The sequence below is a fragment of the Propithecus coquereli genome, unplaced genomic scaffold (assembly GCF_000956105.1).
Source record: "Propithecus coquereli isolate 6110/MARCELLA unplaced genomic scaffold, Pcoq_1.0 Scaffold1, whole genome shotgun sequence".
Taxonomy (NCBI): domain Eukaryota; kingdom Metazoa; phylum Chordata; class Mammalia; order Primates; family Indriidae; genus Propithecus; species Propithecus coquereli.
In genome coordinates this window covers 11,479,437-11,494,078 of record NW_012133857.1, presented here as the reverse complement: position 1 = coordinate 11,494,078, position 14,642 = coordinate 11,479,437, and the positions used below count along the sequence as shown (strand labels likewise).

The window sequence follows — 14,642 nt, the reverse complement described above, 5'->3', positions numbered from 1 at the left end:
CCCCACGGCACTCTAGCCTGGGCAGCAGAGTGAGACTCTGTCTCAAAAAAAAAAAAAAAAAAAATCTTACCATTGTACTTAGTATGTGTTAAATATGTCTTCACCATTTGACACTTCCTGACCTTCCATCCTTGTCTTACTAAACACTCTTCATCACTGATTTCAGCCCCAGGCTGACTTTGTTTCTGAAATAAACCACACACATGACTGCCTCACACCTTTCCCAGGTGTTTATAATGCCTGATGTGATGTCTTCTCTACTCAACTTTGTTCTTCTCCATAGATCATTCACTGGACTTCCCTTCCTTTAGTCTGCTGGTCACAGCTTCAAGTTTATTCCCACAGAGAGGAGACAGTGTGTACTGCCCTCTGGGGGAATCTTTCATTGAGATGATATTCCCATGAGAATATGATCTCCCCCTCTGATTATCTTTCTTCTAACCTCCCCAAAGCCAGGAGAGCAGTGTCTCGGGCTTGAATGTTAGTATTCTTCCCTAGAACTTCAAATCCTTAGCTAGTGACACAAGGACAGCTCTTTGGCATGTCCATCACAGTGGCTATGGTGATATGCAAATTGAAACTTTCCTGTGGTTTAGCATTTGATATATTTTCTATTTCCTAGTCCTCAAGAGCACTTTTATTCCCATCTATATTCTAAGTTTCTTCTTCTAGCTATCTCTAATTATTAACCTCTATGTCTTTTTTATACATTCCTTTTTTGCTTAAATTTGACAGAATTTGTTTTTGGTTGCTTATAGGCAAGAACACTGACTGGTACAGATGCCTTCGCTTTTAAACAAGGCTCAATCTAAATTCACAATCTCAATTTTCCCCCATAATATGCTTCCCTTGAATTGTTTGGAATTGTATGTTTGTGTGACCATTTATATTTTACTTTCTTAGTACCCTATACTCTCTGTGATGGCAAGGACAAAGGATAAGTTGTTCCACACTCTACCTGTCTGGACCCTGTCCATGGTATCTGTCACAGTGCCTGATTCACTGTAGATAATTAAGTCAATACTTCTTAATGTCACAAAAATAATCATTCTGGGCTTGCAAACACAATTATCTTTACTACATTGAGGAAGATGATGCAAGGTTAATTCCATTAATTTCCATATTACATATGCAAAGAATACATCACCAGATTGCTGAATTTACCACATGTTGACACCACATGTACTATGCTCACATTGTCACATATTGCCTTGGAGATATGCCTGCCAACAGAAAAAACAAGATCATCAGTAGGACAAAAGGGCAAGTAGGTATATCCATTGTTGATACTAAATTAGAACTTGACTAAAACATAAATATTCTTCCCAAATTAATTGGTCCTTTGATCACATTCTTTAGATTTGATTTTGCATAACTGCATAAATTTCACAAAGTTAAACTGAGTATCATTTGCAGGAGTAGCAATTCCAACCTGCTCTGACATCACTCCCAGAAATTCTCAATATCTCTGATTTGAAAGATTATCTGGCTTAATAATGACTAGAGAGAAAGGATTTTTATTTTAAAATAGAATTCTTCTCCCTTTTGACTATACCTGCTCTACTCCAAATGACTACCATAAAAGATGGCATCCTTCCCTCCCCACTGAGAGATATGGAAATGGTAGGACATCCCCTGGCAATGATTCTCATTCTGTATTAATGAGGTGGCACTTTTATTCCTCTCCACTAGGAGCCCAGAAAGTGTAGGGGGTAGAGCCCTATTGATAATCCCTAAGCAAAGTTGGCACTAACCTAAGTTGACACCTGTCCCCCTCCCCACCTGGGCTTGCGGGCACTGTAAATGGAGCCCTATTAGCCATCTCCTCCCCTGCACTAAGGTGCTTAGAAGTGGCATCCCTTCCTCTCCCCACCAACCACTGCAGAGACAAGTAGTAGCTGAAAACTTTTCGAAATTGGTAAATTTACAGATTTAAAAAGTTGATCAAACCCAAACATGTTAAACAGGCCAAAGAAACTCGTACTGGACACCTCATAATCAAATTTCTGAAAGTTAAAGAAAATAACTTGAAATCGGCCAGAGAAAAATGACACATTATCTATAGAGGTACAAAGATTAGAATGACAATGGATTTCTCATCCAACGTCATGGAAGCCAGAAGGAAGTAGTATAACATTTTTCAAACGCTGAAAGAAAAGAAGTTAATACACCAATTAAAAGACAAAGTAGAAAGACCCAAAATAGGCCAGGCGCGGTGGTTCACGCCTGTAATCCTAGCATTCTGGGAGGCTGAGGCAGGAGGATCGTTTGAGCTCAGGAGTTCAAGATCAGCCTGAGCAAGAGTGAGACCCCGTCTCTACTAAAAAAATAGGAAGAAATTAGCTGGACAACTAAAAATATATAAAAAAATTAGCCGGGCATGGTGGCGCATGCCTATAGTCCCAGGTACTCAGGAGGCTGAGGCAGGAGGATCGCTTGAGCCCAGGAGTTTCAGGTTGCTGTGAGCTAGGCTGACGCCACAGCACTCTAGCCTGGGCAACAGAGTGAGACTCTGTCAGAAAAGAAAAGAAAAGAAAAGAAAAGGAAAGGGAAAGGGAAAGGGAAAGGGAGAGGGAAAGGAAGGGAAAGGGAAGGAAAGGAAAGAAAGAAAGGAAAGGAAAGGAAAGGTAAGGTAAGGAAAGGGAAAGGGAAAGGGAAAGGAAGGGAAAGGGAAGGAAAGGAAAGAAAGAAAGGAAAGGAAAGGAAAGGAAAGGAAAGAAAAGACCTAAAATAGCCAAAGCCATCTTGAGCAAAAGAACAGAGTAGAGGCATTACACTACTGGATTTTAACATATATTACAAAGCTGTAGTAATCAAAACAGCATGGTATTGGTCTAAAAACAGATACATTGACCAGTGGAATAGAATAAAAAGGTCAGAAATACACTTGCATTTATGATCAATTGCTTTTTGACAAAGGTGTCAAGAATACACAATGAGGAAAGGATAGTTTCTTCAATAAATGGTGTTCAGAAAATTGGGTACCCACATGCAGAAGAATAAAAGTAGACCCTTATATCTCACTCTTTATACAAGAATCAACTCAAAATGGATTAAAGACAAATGTAAGACCAGACACTGTAAAACCACGAGAAGAAAACAAAGGGGAAAAGCTCCATGACATACATTAGTCTAGGCAGTGATTTCTTTCTTTCTTCTTACAAAGATATCACTGATTTTTTTTTTTTTTTGAGACAAAGTCTCACCCTGTTGCCTGGGCTAGAGTGCCGTGGCATCAGCCTAGCTCACAGCAACCTCAAACTCCTGGGCTCAAGAGATCCTCTTGCCTCAGCCTCCCAGGTAGCTGGGACTACAGGCATGTGCCACCATGCTTGGCTAATTTTTTCTATTTTTAGTTATCCAGCTAATTTCTTTCTATTTTTAGTAAAGACGGGGTCTCGCTCTTGCTCAGGCTGGTCTCAAACTCCTGAGCTCAAGCAATCTTCCCGCCTCGGCCTCCCAGAGTGCTAGGATTACAGGCGTGAGCCACTGCACCCGGCATATCACCAATTTATTTTATTTTATTTTATTTTTAATTATTATGGGCACATAATGGTTGTATATATTTATAGGGTACATGAGATGTTTTGGTACAGGCATACAATGTGTATTAATCAAATCAGGGGTAATTGGGGTATCCATCACCTCAGGCATTTATTTCTTTGTGTTAGGAACATTCCATTCCATAGGCAATGATTTCTTGGACATGACCCTAAAAGCACAGGCAGCAAAAGCAAAAATAGACAAATGAGATTGCATCAAACTAAAAAGCTTCTGCTAAGCAATGGGCATCTCTTGGGACAACTGGAACAAACACTGCAAGACCAGGGGCAAGAGAAAGCCCTACCACAAGAAATGAAGTATGAGCTGGGATGCCCCACTGCCAACACTAAGATTGGCCCTCATCAAATACATATGTGTGGAGGTAACAAGAAATACTGTGCCCTGAGGCTGGAGATGGGGAACTTCTCTTGGGGCTCACAGTGTTGTACTCACAAAACAAGGATCACTGACGTTGTCTACAATGCATGCAGTAATGATCTGGTCTACACCAAGACTCAGGTGAAGAACTGCATTGTGCTTAAATGACAGCACACTGCACCGTCAGTGGTACGAGTCCCACCGTGCACTGCCCCTGGGCCACAAGAAGGGGCCAAGCAGACTCCCGAGGAAGAAGAAATTTTAAATAAAAACAATAAAAAATATTCAGAAGAAATATGATGAAAAAGAATACCAAAATCAGCAGTCTTCTGAAGGAGCAGTTCCAGCAGGGCAAGCTTCTTGTGCGCATTGCATCAAAACCAGGCCAATGTGGCTATGTGCTACAGGGCAAGGAGCTAAAGTTCTGTCTGAGGAACTCATTCCTTCTGTCTAATTGAAACTGAGTTCTGGTGATCTATTGCACAGCATGGTTACTATAGTTAATAATGATGTATTACATACTTCAAAATAGCTAAAAGAGGATTTTAAGTGTTTTTGCCACAAAGAAATGATAGATATGTTAATTAGCCTGATTTGACCATTCCGTAATATATCCATGTAACAAAACATCACATTGTACCCCATAAATATATATGATTTTTTGCCAATTGAAAATTTAAAAAACTTTTAAAAACTCAGATTAGCATAGTGGAAAAAATCATGAACCAACTAGATGCTGTCTATAAGAAACTCACTGCAAATACAATGCTATAAGTAGGTTGGAAGTAAAAGAATGGAAAACAATCTAACATGCAGATATTAATTAAAAGAAAGCAGGAGTGACTAAATTAATATCAGGTAAAGTAGACCTCAGAGCAAAGAAGATTGCCAGGGATTCCATCAATTATTGAGAGAAAATTGTTGAATTTCCTGACTGTAATTATAGATTATTCCTCCTTTCTGTTTTATTATATTAGTTTTTACTTCAAGTATTTTGCAGCTCTGTTATTTGATGCATACACATTTGGGATAAATATGTCGTCTTGGTTAATTGGCCCTTTTATTTTTGTGTAATGATCATCAACCAAGGTTTTATAAATTGTCCTTTATAAAACATTGCATCCAACAGAGAATAATAAACATTCTTTTCAAGCACACATGGAAGATTCACCAAGATAGAACATATCCTGTCTTGCTCCTGTTGCCTAGGCTAGAGGGCAGTGGTGCAATCATTAGCTCATTGCACCTTGAACTCCTGGTCTCTGGTGGTCCTCCTGTCTCAGCCTGATGAGTAGCTGGGACTACAAGTGCATACCACCACACCTGGATCGTTTTTATTTTTTGTTGAGACAGAGTCTTGCTATTGCCCAGGCTGGTCTCAAACTCCTGGTCCTCAAGTGATCCTCCTGCCTCAGCCTCCCAAAGTGCTAGGATTACAGACGTGGGCCACTGCACCTGGCCTGGAAATTAAACACATTTTAAAATAATCCATGGTTCAGGCCGGGTGCGGTGGCTCACGCCTGTAATCCTAGCACTCTGGGAGGCCGAGGCGGGAGGATTGCTTGAGCTCAGGAGTTCAAAACCAGCCTGAGCAAGAGCGAGACCCCGTCTCTACTAAAAATAGAAAGAAATTAATCGGACAACTAAAAATATATAGAAAAAAAAATTAGCCGGGCGTGGTGGTGCATGCCTGTAGTCCCAGCTACTCGGGAGGCTGAGGCAGGAGGATTGCTTGAGCCCAGGAGTTTGAGGTTGCTGTGAGCTAGGCTGATGCCACGGCACTCACTCTAGCCCGGGCAAAAAGAGTGAGACTCTGTCTCAAAAAAAAAAAAAAAAAATCCATGGTTCAAACAGGAAAAGGAAATTAAAAAGTATATGGAACTGAATGAAAATGAAAATCAATCAAAATCTGTGGGTTGCAGCTAAAGCAGAGCTTAGTGGGAGAATTTAGAGCATCAAATGCATATATTAAAAGAGAAGAGAGGTCTCCAATCAAGAGTCAAGCTTCTATTTTAAGAAACTAGAAAAAGAACAAAATCAAAGCAAGCAGAAAGAAGATAAAACATAACAGCTGACAGATAAAATTGAGACCAGCAAAATAGAGGTAAAAAAAATCAAACCAAAAGCTGTTTCTTTGAAAAGATAATTAAAATTGATAAACCTCTAGTAAGACTGACAAAGAAAGAGAAAGCACAAATTACCAATATCAAGAATGAAGGAGTTGAAATCAGTACTGATTCTACAGACATTAAGAGGATTGAAAAGAACAAACTTACATACACAAGTTATACAAGTTAGATAAAATGACTAATTTCTAGAAAACCACAAACTATCAAAATTCACCCAGCATGAAATAGATAATCTGAATAGTATTGTAACTATTAAAGAATTTTTAGTTAAAAACTTTCCACAAAAAAAAAAAAAAGTGATCTCCAGACTCAGATGATTCTACTGGAGAAGTCTACTAAACATCTAAAGAAGAAATAACACCAATTCTACACAATCCTTTCCAGAAAATGGAAGATGAGAATACTTTGCACTCATCTTATGGGGCCAGCATTATTCTAATACCAAAATGAGACAAAGATCATTTTAAAAAAACCCTACAGACCTTCTTGAACACAGAAGCAAAAATCATCAACAAAATATTAACAAATGGAATTCGACAATATGTAAATGAATAATATAAAATGACCAAGTGGGGTTGATTCTAGGAATGCAAGGCTGGTTCAATATTCAGAAACCAGTCTATCTAAAAAATAAATGAAGAAAATTCCTTTTATAACAACATAAAAAAATGAAATATTTAATAAATTTAACCAAGGAGGTAAAAGATCTGTGGACCAAAAACTATAAAATATTAATGAAAGAGATTGAAGACATAAATAAATGGAAAGCTATCCTATGTTCATGATTTAGAAGAATTAATATTGTTAAAATGTCCATACTAACCAAAGTGATCTACAGATTCATTGCAATCCTTATCAAATTTTCAATGACACTTATAGCAGCAATGGGAAAAACAATCCTAAAATAAGTATGGAACCACAAAAGACCCCAAATAGTTAAAGCAATCTTGAGAAAGAAAAACAAAGCTGGAGGCATACACTATTTGTTTTCAAAATGTATTATAAACCTATAGTAATCAAAACAGCATGGTACTGGCATAAAAGCAGATACATTGACCAGTGGAACAGAATAGTGATCCCAGAAATAAACCTACATATTTGTAGTCTATTTTCGACAAAGGTGCCAAAAATACACCATGGGAAAAGGACAGTCTCTTCAATCAATGATGCTGTGAAAACTGGATATCCACATGAAAAAGAATGAAATTGGGACTTTTCCCTCATATCACATACAAAAATAAACTCAAAATGGATTAAAGATTTGAGCATAAGACCTGAAACTATAAAACTACTAGAAGAAAACCTAGGAGAAAACCTCTATAATGTTGGTCTGGGTAATGATTTTTTTGATATGACCCCAAAAACACAGGCAATGAAAACAAAAATAGACAAATGGGATTATATCAAACAAAAAGCCTTCTGCACAGCAAAGGAAACAATTAACAGAGTGAAGAGGCAACCTATAGGTTGAGAGAAGAATATTTGCAAACCATACATCTGATAATAGGTTAAAATCCAAAATATATAAGAGATATATTGAGATAGCATCAAGATGCCGACTAGACACAGGTAGTATGTGCCTCCTTCACAGAGAGGAACCAGAATAGTAAGCAGATTCTCACATTCCAAGCAGACCATCTAGAAGAGAACACTAGGATTCACTAGAGAAGTGATGGGGAGCACCAAAAGTAGGTAAGGAGAGGGATCAGGGCAACTTCCCACCTGGGGACTGGCTAACAGCCAGGAGAAACTCCTGGGTGCAGGGAAAGAGTAAGAGAGAAACACCCAAGCCTCCACTCTCTGAAACAAGCTTTTATGATCTTAGCTACAAGAACCATCCCCACCCCATGCAGGTCTTGGCCTAACATAGGGAACTGCTTGGAGATTGCACAGAGATGTAGCTTCAGAGAGGGAACCCATGTGGAACCCCACAGGTATCCTTGCCAAGGAGCAGCTTGAGCCAGGCACCATGCTAAGAGCCTAGATACTGAGGAATCACGGGCAAGCCTGCGGCCACTGTGCAGCTCTGTGGAGGGATAAAGGAACCCAGGTGCTCCCATGCACCCCTGGGAAGGTCCCCACCACTCTGATGTGGGTTGCTGTTGAGACTGAAACATGAGCAGGCAGTATTTTACACAGTTTCTCATCTCATGTACACTGTTTGCCTGGGTGGGGGCCCAGCCTTTCCAGTCAAAGGTCCCAGGTTCCATTTTGATAGTTTAACACAGGGTTGCACCCATCCTTAGGCTGAGTTTGGGTTGATGGAGCTGCAGCCCCCATCTGGCTGGGGAGGGGCAGGGAAACCAGGCTTCCCAGTGTGCATCTGGGATGGGGCCCACCATCCTGCAGCTGGCTGCTGTGGGACTGAGTCTCGACTGAACTACATTCCCCAGTTTCCTGCTAGTGCAGCCTGCCTGAAAAGGGCCCAATTGTCTCTAGTCACAGGCCTAATGTGCCATTTTGGGAATTTAAAGCTGAGCAGTTCTTCACCCTTGAGCTGAGTTTGGGCTGATGCGGCTGCAGTCCCACCCAGCTGACAAGGGACAGGGGGACCCAAGCTCTCATACACATACGTAGGACAATTCCCACTGTCCTGCTATGGGCTGTTGTAAGACCAAGACATGAGTGGACAGCACTCTCCCCAGCATCTTGCACACAATGTCTTCCTGGAAGGGGCCCCACCCCTTCTGGTCACAGGCCCAAGGTACCATTTTGGGAGTTTAAAGATGGGCAGCCATGCCCTTGGACCGAGTTCAAGGTAACATAGGTTCAGCCACCACCCAGCCAGGAAGGGACAAGGGAGACCAAGCCTTCCTAAGCACAATTAGGACAATACCCACTACCCTGTTATAGGCAGCTGTGGGACTGGGGACTAGCCTGCCCAATCCATTGCAGCTACCAGTAACACCAACATGAACACTTGAGTCCTAGTGGGTGGCTCTACAACTGCCTCTGCTACTTCCCATATCATACCAGCTGCACACGGGCCTAAGAACCTGCCACACATCCAGCCCTCTGCTCCAACTACTAGCTTCTCAAAAAGCCACCTGAAGGCCCAAGAATTGGCCCCTCATGACACACTAACACTGCTGCCACTGTAAGCTGCCCTGAGGCCTAAAATCAGGCATACTGAGCCCACTGCTTCCACCATTAGGGCCCAAAGACTGGCTCAGCTGGTGTTCACATCCCCAGCAAAACTTTACCACAGCTTCAATTAATAACTGTTCCCTAAGTCACCAAGGAAATCACAGATGCCACTGACCCTGTGTACTGCCTAAGAAATACAAAGATCACACTACTTCAGGCACCCCAAATCAAAGCCAAGTGTCCTACTCAATCAATAATATATACATCTTCAGGAAAAAATTTTCCCCTTCAAAAGCAATTTCAAAAAATCAGAACAAGCAACTTCTACATCAGATGCACAGATAGCAATGGAAGGACACAGGAAACATGAAAAAGCAAGGAAATACAATACCAAAGGACCACAATTGTCTAGCAATGCATCCAAATCAAAAAAAATTTCTCATAATGACAGTTAGAGAATTCCAAACATTGATTGTAAAGAAGCTCAATGAGATTCAAGAGAAATCTGAAAACCAATACAAAGAAATCAGAAAATCAATTCAGGATATAAATGAGAGAAATTTACTACGGAGATAGATATCTCAAAAAATAAAACCAAATAAAAATTCTGGAGCTGAAAAATTCATTGAAGGAAATACAAAACACATTTAAAAAACTTCAAAAACAGACTATACCAAGCAAAAGAAGTAATATAAGAGCCTGGTCTTTTAAAATAATCTAGTCAGACAAAAACAAGGAAAAAGAATAAAAGAGAATGAGGAAAGCCTTAGAGATGCAACTGAATCTATGAATTACTTGTATTCCCAAGGGGCAAGAGAGATCAAAAAGTTTAGAAAACCTATTTAAGGAAGTAATTGATGAAAACCTCCCAGGACTAGCAAGAGCATTAGACATTCCGATACAGGAGGATTGATGATTCCTAGGCAAATATACTGCAAAAAGAACTTCACCACAGCATATTATAACCAGAATGAGTAAAAAATGAAAGAGTTTTAAAATTAGCAAGAGAAAAGCATCTAATCACCCCATCAGACTAATAGCAGGCCTTTTAGCAAAAACCTTATTGGCCGGAAGAGACTGGGATGGCATTTTCAAAGTGCTGAGGAAAACTGCCAGCCAAGAATTTTACATCCTGCCAAAATAAGCTTCACAGATGAAGGAGAAATAAAGTCTTTTCCTGATAAGTAAACACCAAGAGAATTCACCACCACTAGACCGCCCCACAGGAAATGCTCAAAAAAGTCCTAAACATGGAAACGAAAGTCAATATTCACCACCATGAAAACACATGTAAATGTAAAACTCACAGGTCTTGCAAAACAATCACACTAAGGAGGAAGAGAAAGGAATTAAATGGCAACATAACAGAAATGCAGCAAATGAAAGACAAAAAGAAAGAAACTAGAAATCAACTAACAATATGACAAGAACAATGCCTTACATATCAATATTAACCTTGAATGCAAATGGATTAAATGCTCTGCTTAAAAGATATAGATTGGCAGAATGGATAAAAAAGTGATCAAACTATATGCCTCTTTTAAGAAACTCATCTTACCCATAAAGACACATATAGATTGAAAGTAAAGGGGTGGAAAAAATATTCTACACAAATGGAAACCAAAAGCAAGCAGGAGTATCTATAACTTAGATAAAACAGACTTTAAATTCAAATCAGTAAAAAAAGACAAAGAAGGTCATTATGTAATGATAAAGGGATCAATTCAGCAAGAGGATATAATGATCTTAAACATATAAGCATCCAACATATGAGCACCCAGATTCACAAAGCAAATATTACTAGACTAAATGAGACAGCAACACAATAATAGTGAGGGACTTCAACACCCAACTCATAGCACTAGATAGATCATCAAGACAGAAAAAAAAACATTAGATTTAAATTGAACTTTAGATCAAATGGACTTAACAGATATTTATAGAACATTCCACCCAACAAATACAGAATATACGTTCTTTTCATCAGCACATGGAATATTCTCCAAGATAGACAACACTGTAGGCCACAAAACAAATTTAACAAATTAAAAATTGAAATCATTTCAAGTATCTTCTAGGACCACAGTGGAATAAAGCTAGAAATCACTATGAAGATAAACTTAAGAAACTATAAAGCACATGGAAATTAAACATGCTTCTGAATGATCACAGGATCAATGAAGAAATAAAGAGGGTAAGTAAAAAAATTTTTGAAATGAATGGAAATGAACACACAATATACCAAAACCTGTGGGATACAGAAAAAGCAGTGCTAAGAGGAACTTTTATAACATTAAATGCATATATCAAGAAAGTAGAAAGATCACAAATTAACAACCTAACACCATACCTTAAGGATCTAGAAAAACAAGAACAACCCAAAACCCAAAATAGGCAGAAGAAAAGAACAAAGATCAGAGCAGAACTAAAGGAAATAGAGACAAAAAAAAATACAAAAGATCAATGAAATAAAAAGTTGGCTTTTCGAAAAGATAAAATTGATAAACCACTAGCTAGACTAACCAAGAAGAGAGAAATTCCAAATAAACACAATCAGAAATGAAAAAGAAGATATTACAACTGCTATACAGAAATACAAAAGATCAGAGACTATATGAATGACTATATGCTCACAAACTAGAAATCCTAGAGGAAATGGATGAATTCCTGAAAACATACAACCTCCTGAGATTGGACCAGGAAGAAATAGAACTCCTGAATAGACTCCAATAATAAGTAGTGAGATTGAATCAGCAATAAAAAAATCTCCTAACAAAAAAAAGCCTCAGGACCAGATGGATTCACAGCTGAATTCTACCAGACATACAAAGAACTAGTGCCAATCCTACTGAAACTGTTCCATTTTTTTCGAGTACGAGGAAGTCCTAACTCGTTCTTTGAAGCCAGTATCAGCCTGATGCCAAAGCCAGGAAAGGATGCAACAGAAAAAGAAAACTATGGACCAATATCTCTGATGAACGTAGATGCAAAAAGCATCAACACAATACTAGCAAACTGAATCCAATAGCACATCAAAAGGATAATTGACCATGATCAAATGGGTTTTATCTCAGGGATGCAAGATGGTTCAATATCACAAGCCAATACATGTGATTCACCACATAAGCACACTTAAAAACAAAAACCATTTGATCATCTCAATGGATGTGGAAAAAAACATTCAACAAAATGCAGCATCACTTCATGATAAAAATCCTCAAAACATTTGGCCATACAAGGAACATACCTCAAAACAATAAAAGCCACATATGACAAACTCACAGCTAATGTCATACTGAATAGGGAAAAGTTGAATGCATTCTCCCTAAGAACTGGAACAAGACAAGGATTCCTACTTTCACTGCTTCTATTCTACTGGAAGTCCTAGCTAGAACAATCAGGCAAGATAAAGAAATAAAGAGCATCCAAATTGGAAAAGAGGAAGTAAAATTATCTCTGTTTGCTGTTGATATGATCTTATAGCTAGAAAACCCTAAGGACTCCTCCAGAAGACTCGTAGATTTGATAAATAAATTCAGCAAAGTCTCAGGTTATAAAATCAACGTACAACAATCAATAGCATTTCTATACACCAAAAATGACTAAGCTGAGAACCAAGTCAAGAACTCAATCCAATTTAGAATAGCTGCAAAAAATACCTAGGAATACATTTAACCAAGGAGGTGAAAAATCTCTACAAGGAGAACTACAAATCATTGGTGAGAGAAATCATAGATGACACAAACAAATGGAAAAACATCCCATGCTCATGGATTGGAAGAATCAATATTGTTAAAATGGCTATACTGCCCAAAGCAGTTTATAGAATCAATGTAATTCATCTAAAATACCAAGGCCATTTTTCATATAATTAGAAAAAAAAATTCCAAAATGTGTATGGAACCAAAAAAGAGCCTGAATAGCCAAAGAAATCCTAAGCAAAAAGAACAAAACCGGAGGCATCACATTACTTGACTTCAAATTATATTACAAGGCTATAATAACTAAAATAGCATAGTACTGGCATAAAAGTAGACACATAGATCAATGGAACATAATAGAGAATCCAGAAATAAAACCATTTACCTACAACCAACTGATCTTCAACAAAGTAGACAAAAACATACACTAAGGACATACTATTCAATAAATATTGCTGGGAAAATTGGATAACCATATGTAAAAGAATGGAACTGGATCCCTATCTCTCGCTATATACAAAAATTAACTCAAGATGGATTAAAGACTTAAATAAATGTAAGATCTTACATAAAAATCCTAGAAGGAAACCTAGGAAAAACTCTTCTGGATATTGGCCTAGGCAAAGAATTTGTGACTAAGACTCCCCCACAAAATGCAATAAAAACAAAAATAGACAAATGGGGCTTAGTTAAACCACAAAACTTCTGAACAGCAAAAGAAATAATCAAAATCACAAGCTACGTGTCCAACAAAGGACTAATATCCAGAATCTACAAGAAACTCAAACAACTCAGCAAGAAAAAAAACAAACAACCCGGCCGGGTGTGGTGGCTCACGCCTGTAATCCTAGCACTCTGGGAGGCCGAGGCGGGCTTGAAGTTGAATATCTATTCAACTTCACTAATCATCATGAAAATGCAAATTAAAATCATAATGAGATACCATCTTACTCCAGTTAGAATGGCCATTATTAAAAAGTCAAAAAAGAATAGATGTTGGCACAGATGTGGTGAAACAGGAATATTTATACACTGTTGGTGGGAAAGTAAATTAGTACAACCTCTATGGAGATTAGTATGGAGATATCTCAAAGAACTAAAAATAGATCTACGATTTGACCCTGCAATCCCTCTACGGGGCATTTACCCAGAGGAAAAGAAATCATTATATCAAAAATATACCTGCACTCGTATGTTTATCACAGCACAATTCACAATCACAAAGGTATGGAATCAACCTAAGTTCCCATCAACTGATCGGTGGATAAAGACAATGTGGTATATACCATGGAGAACTACTCAGTAATAAGAAAGACTGAAATAATGTCTTTTGCAGCAATTTGGATGGAACTGGAGGCCACTAACCTAAGTGAAGTAACTCAGGAACAGAAAAAAATGTTGCACATTCTCACTTGTAAGTGGGAGTTAAACTATGGCTACACAAGGGCACACAGAGTGGTATAATGGACATTGGAGACTCACAAGGGGGGAGGGGGATGAGGTGAGGGATGAAAAATTATCTATGGGATACAATGTACATTACTTGGGTGATGGGTACACAAAAGCCCAGACTCCATCATTATACAATATATACATGTAATGGAATTCAACTTGGACCCCTTAAATTTATTAAAATAAAAAAAGAGAAATAAGCTACAGCATATATAAGAACTCAAATAACACAGTATCAAGAAAACAACCTGAGGCCGGGCACGGTGGCTCATGCCTGTAATCCTAGCTCTCTGGGAGGCCGAGGCGGGCGGATTGTTTGAGCTCAGGAGTTCGAGACCAGCCTGAGCAAGAG

The 14,642-nt window shown here is 38.6% G+C and overlaps 1 pseudogene; it reads left to right on the top strand.

The window, feature by feature from the left end:
• The first annotated feature begins 3,784 nt into the window (after positions 1-3,784).
• On the top strand, positions 3,785-4,379 carry LOC105805666 (annotated as a pseudogene).
• Positions 4,380-14,642: the final 10,263 nt, after the last annotated feature.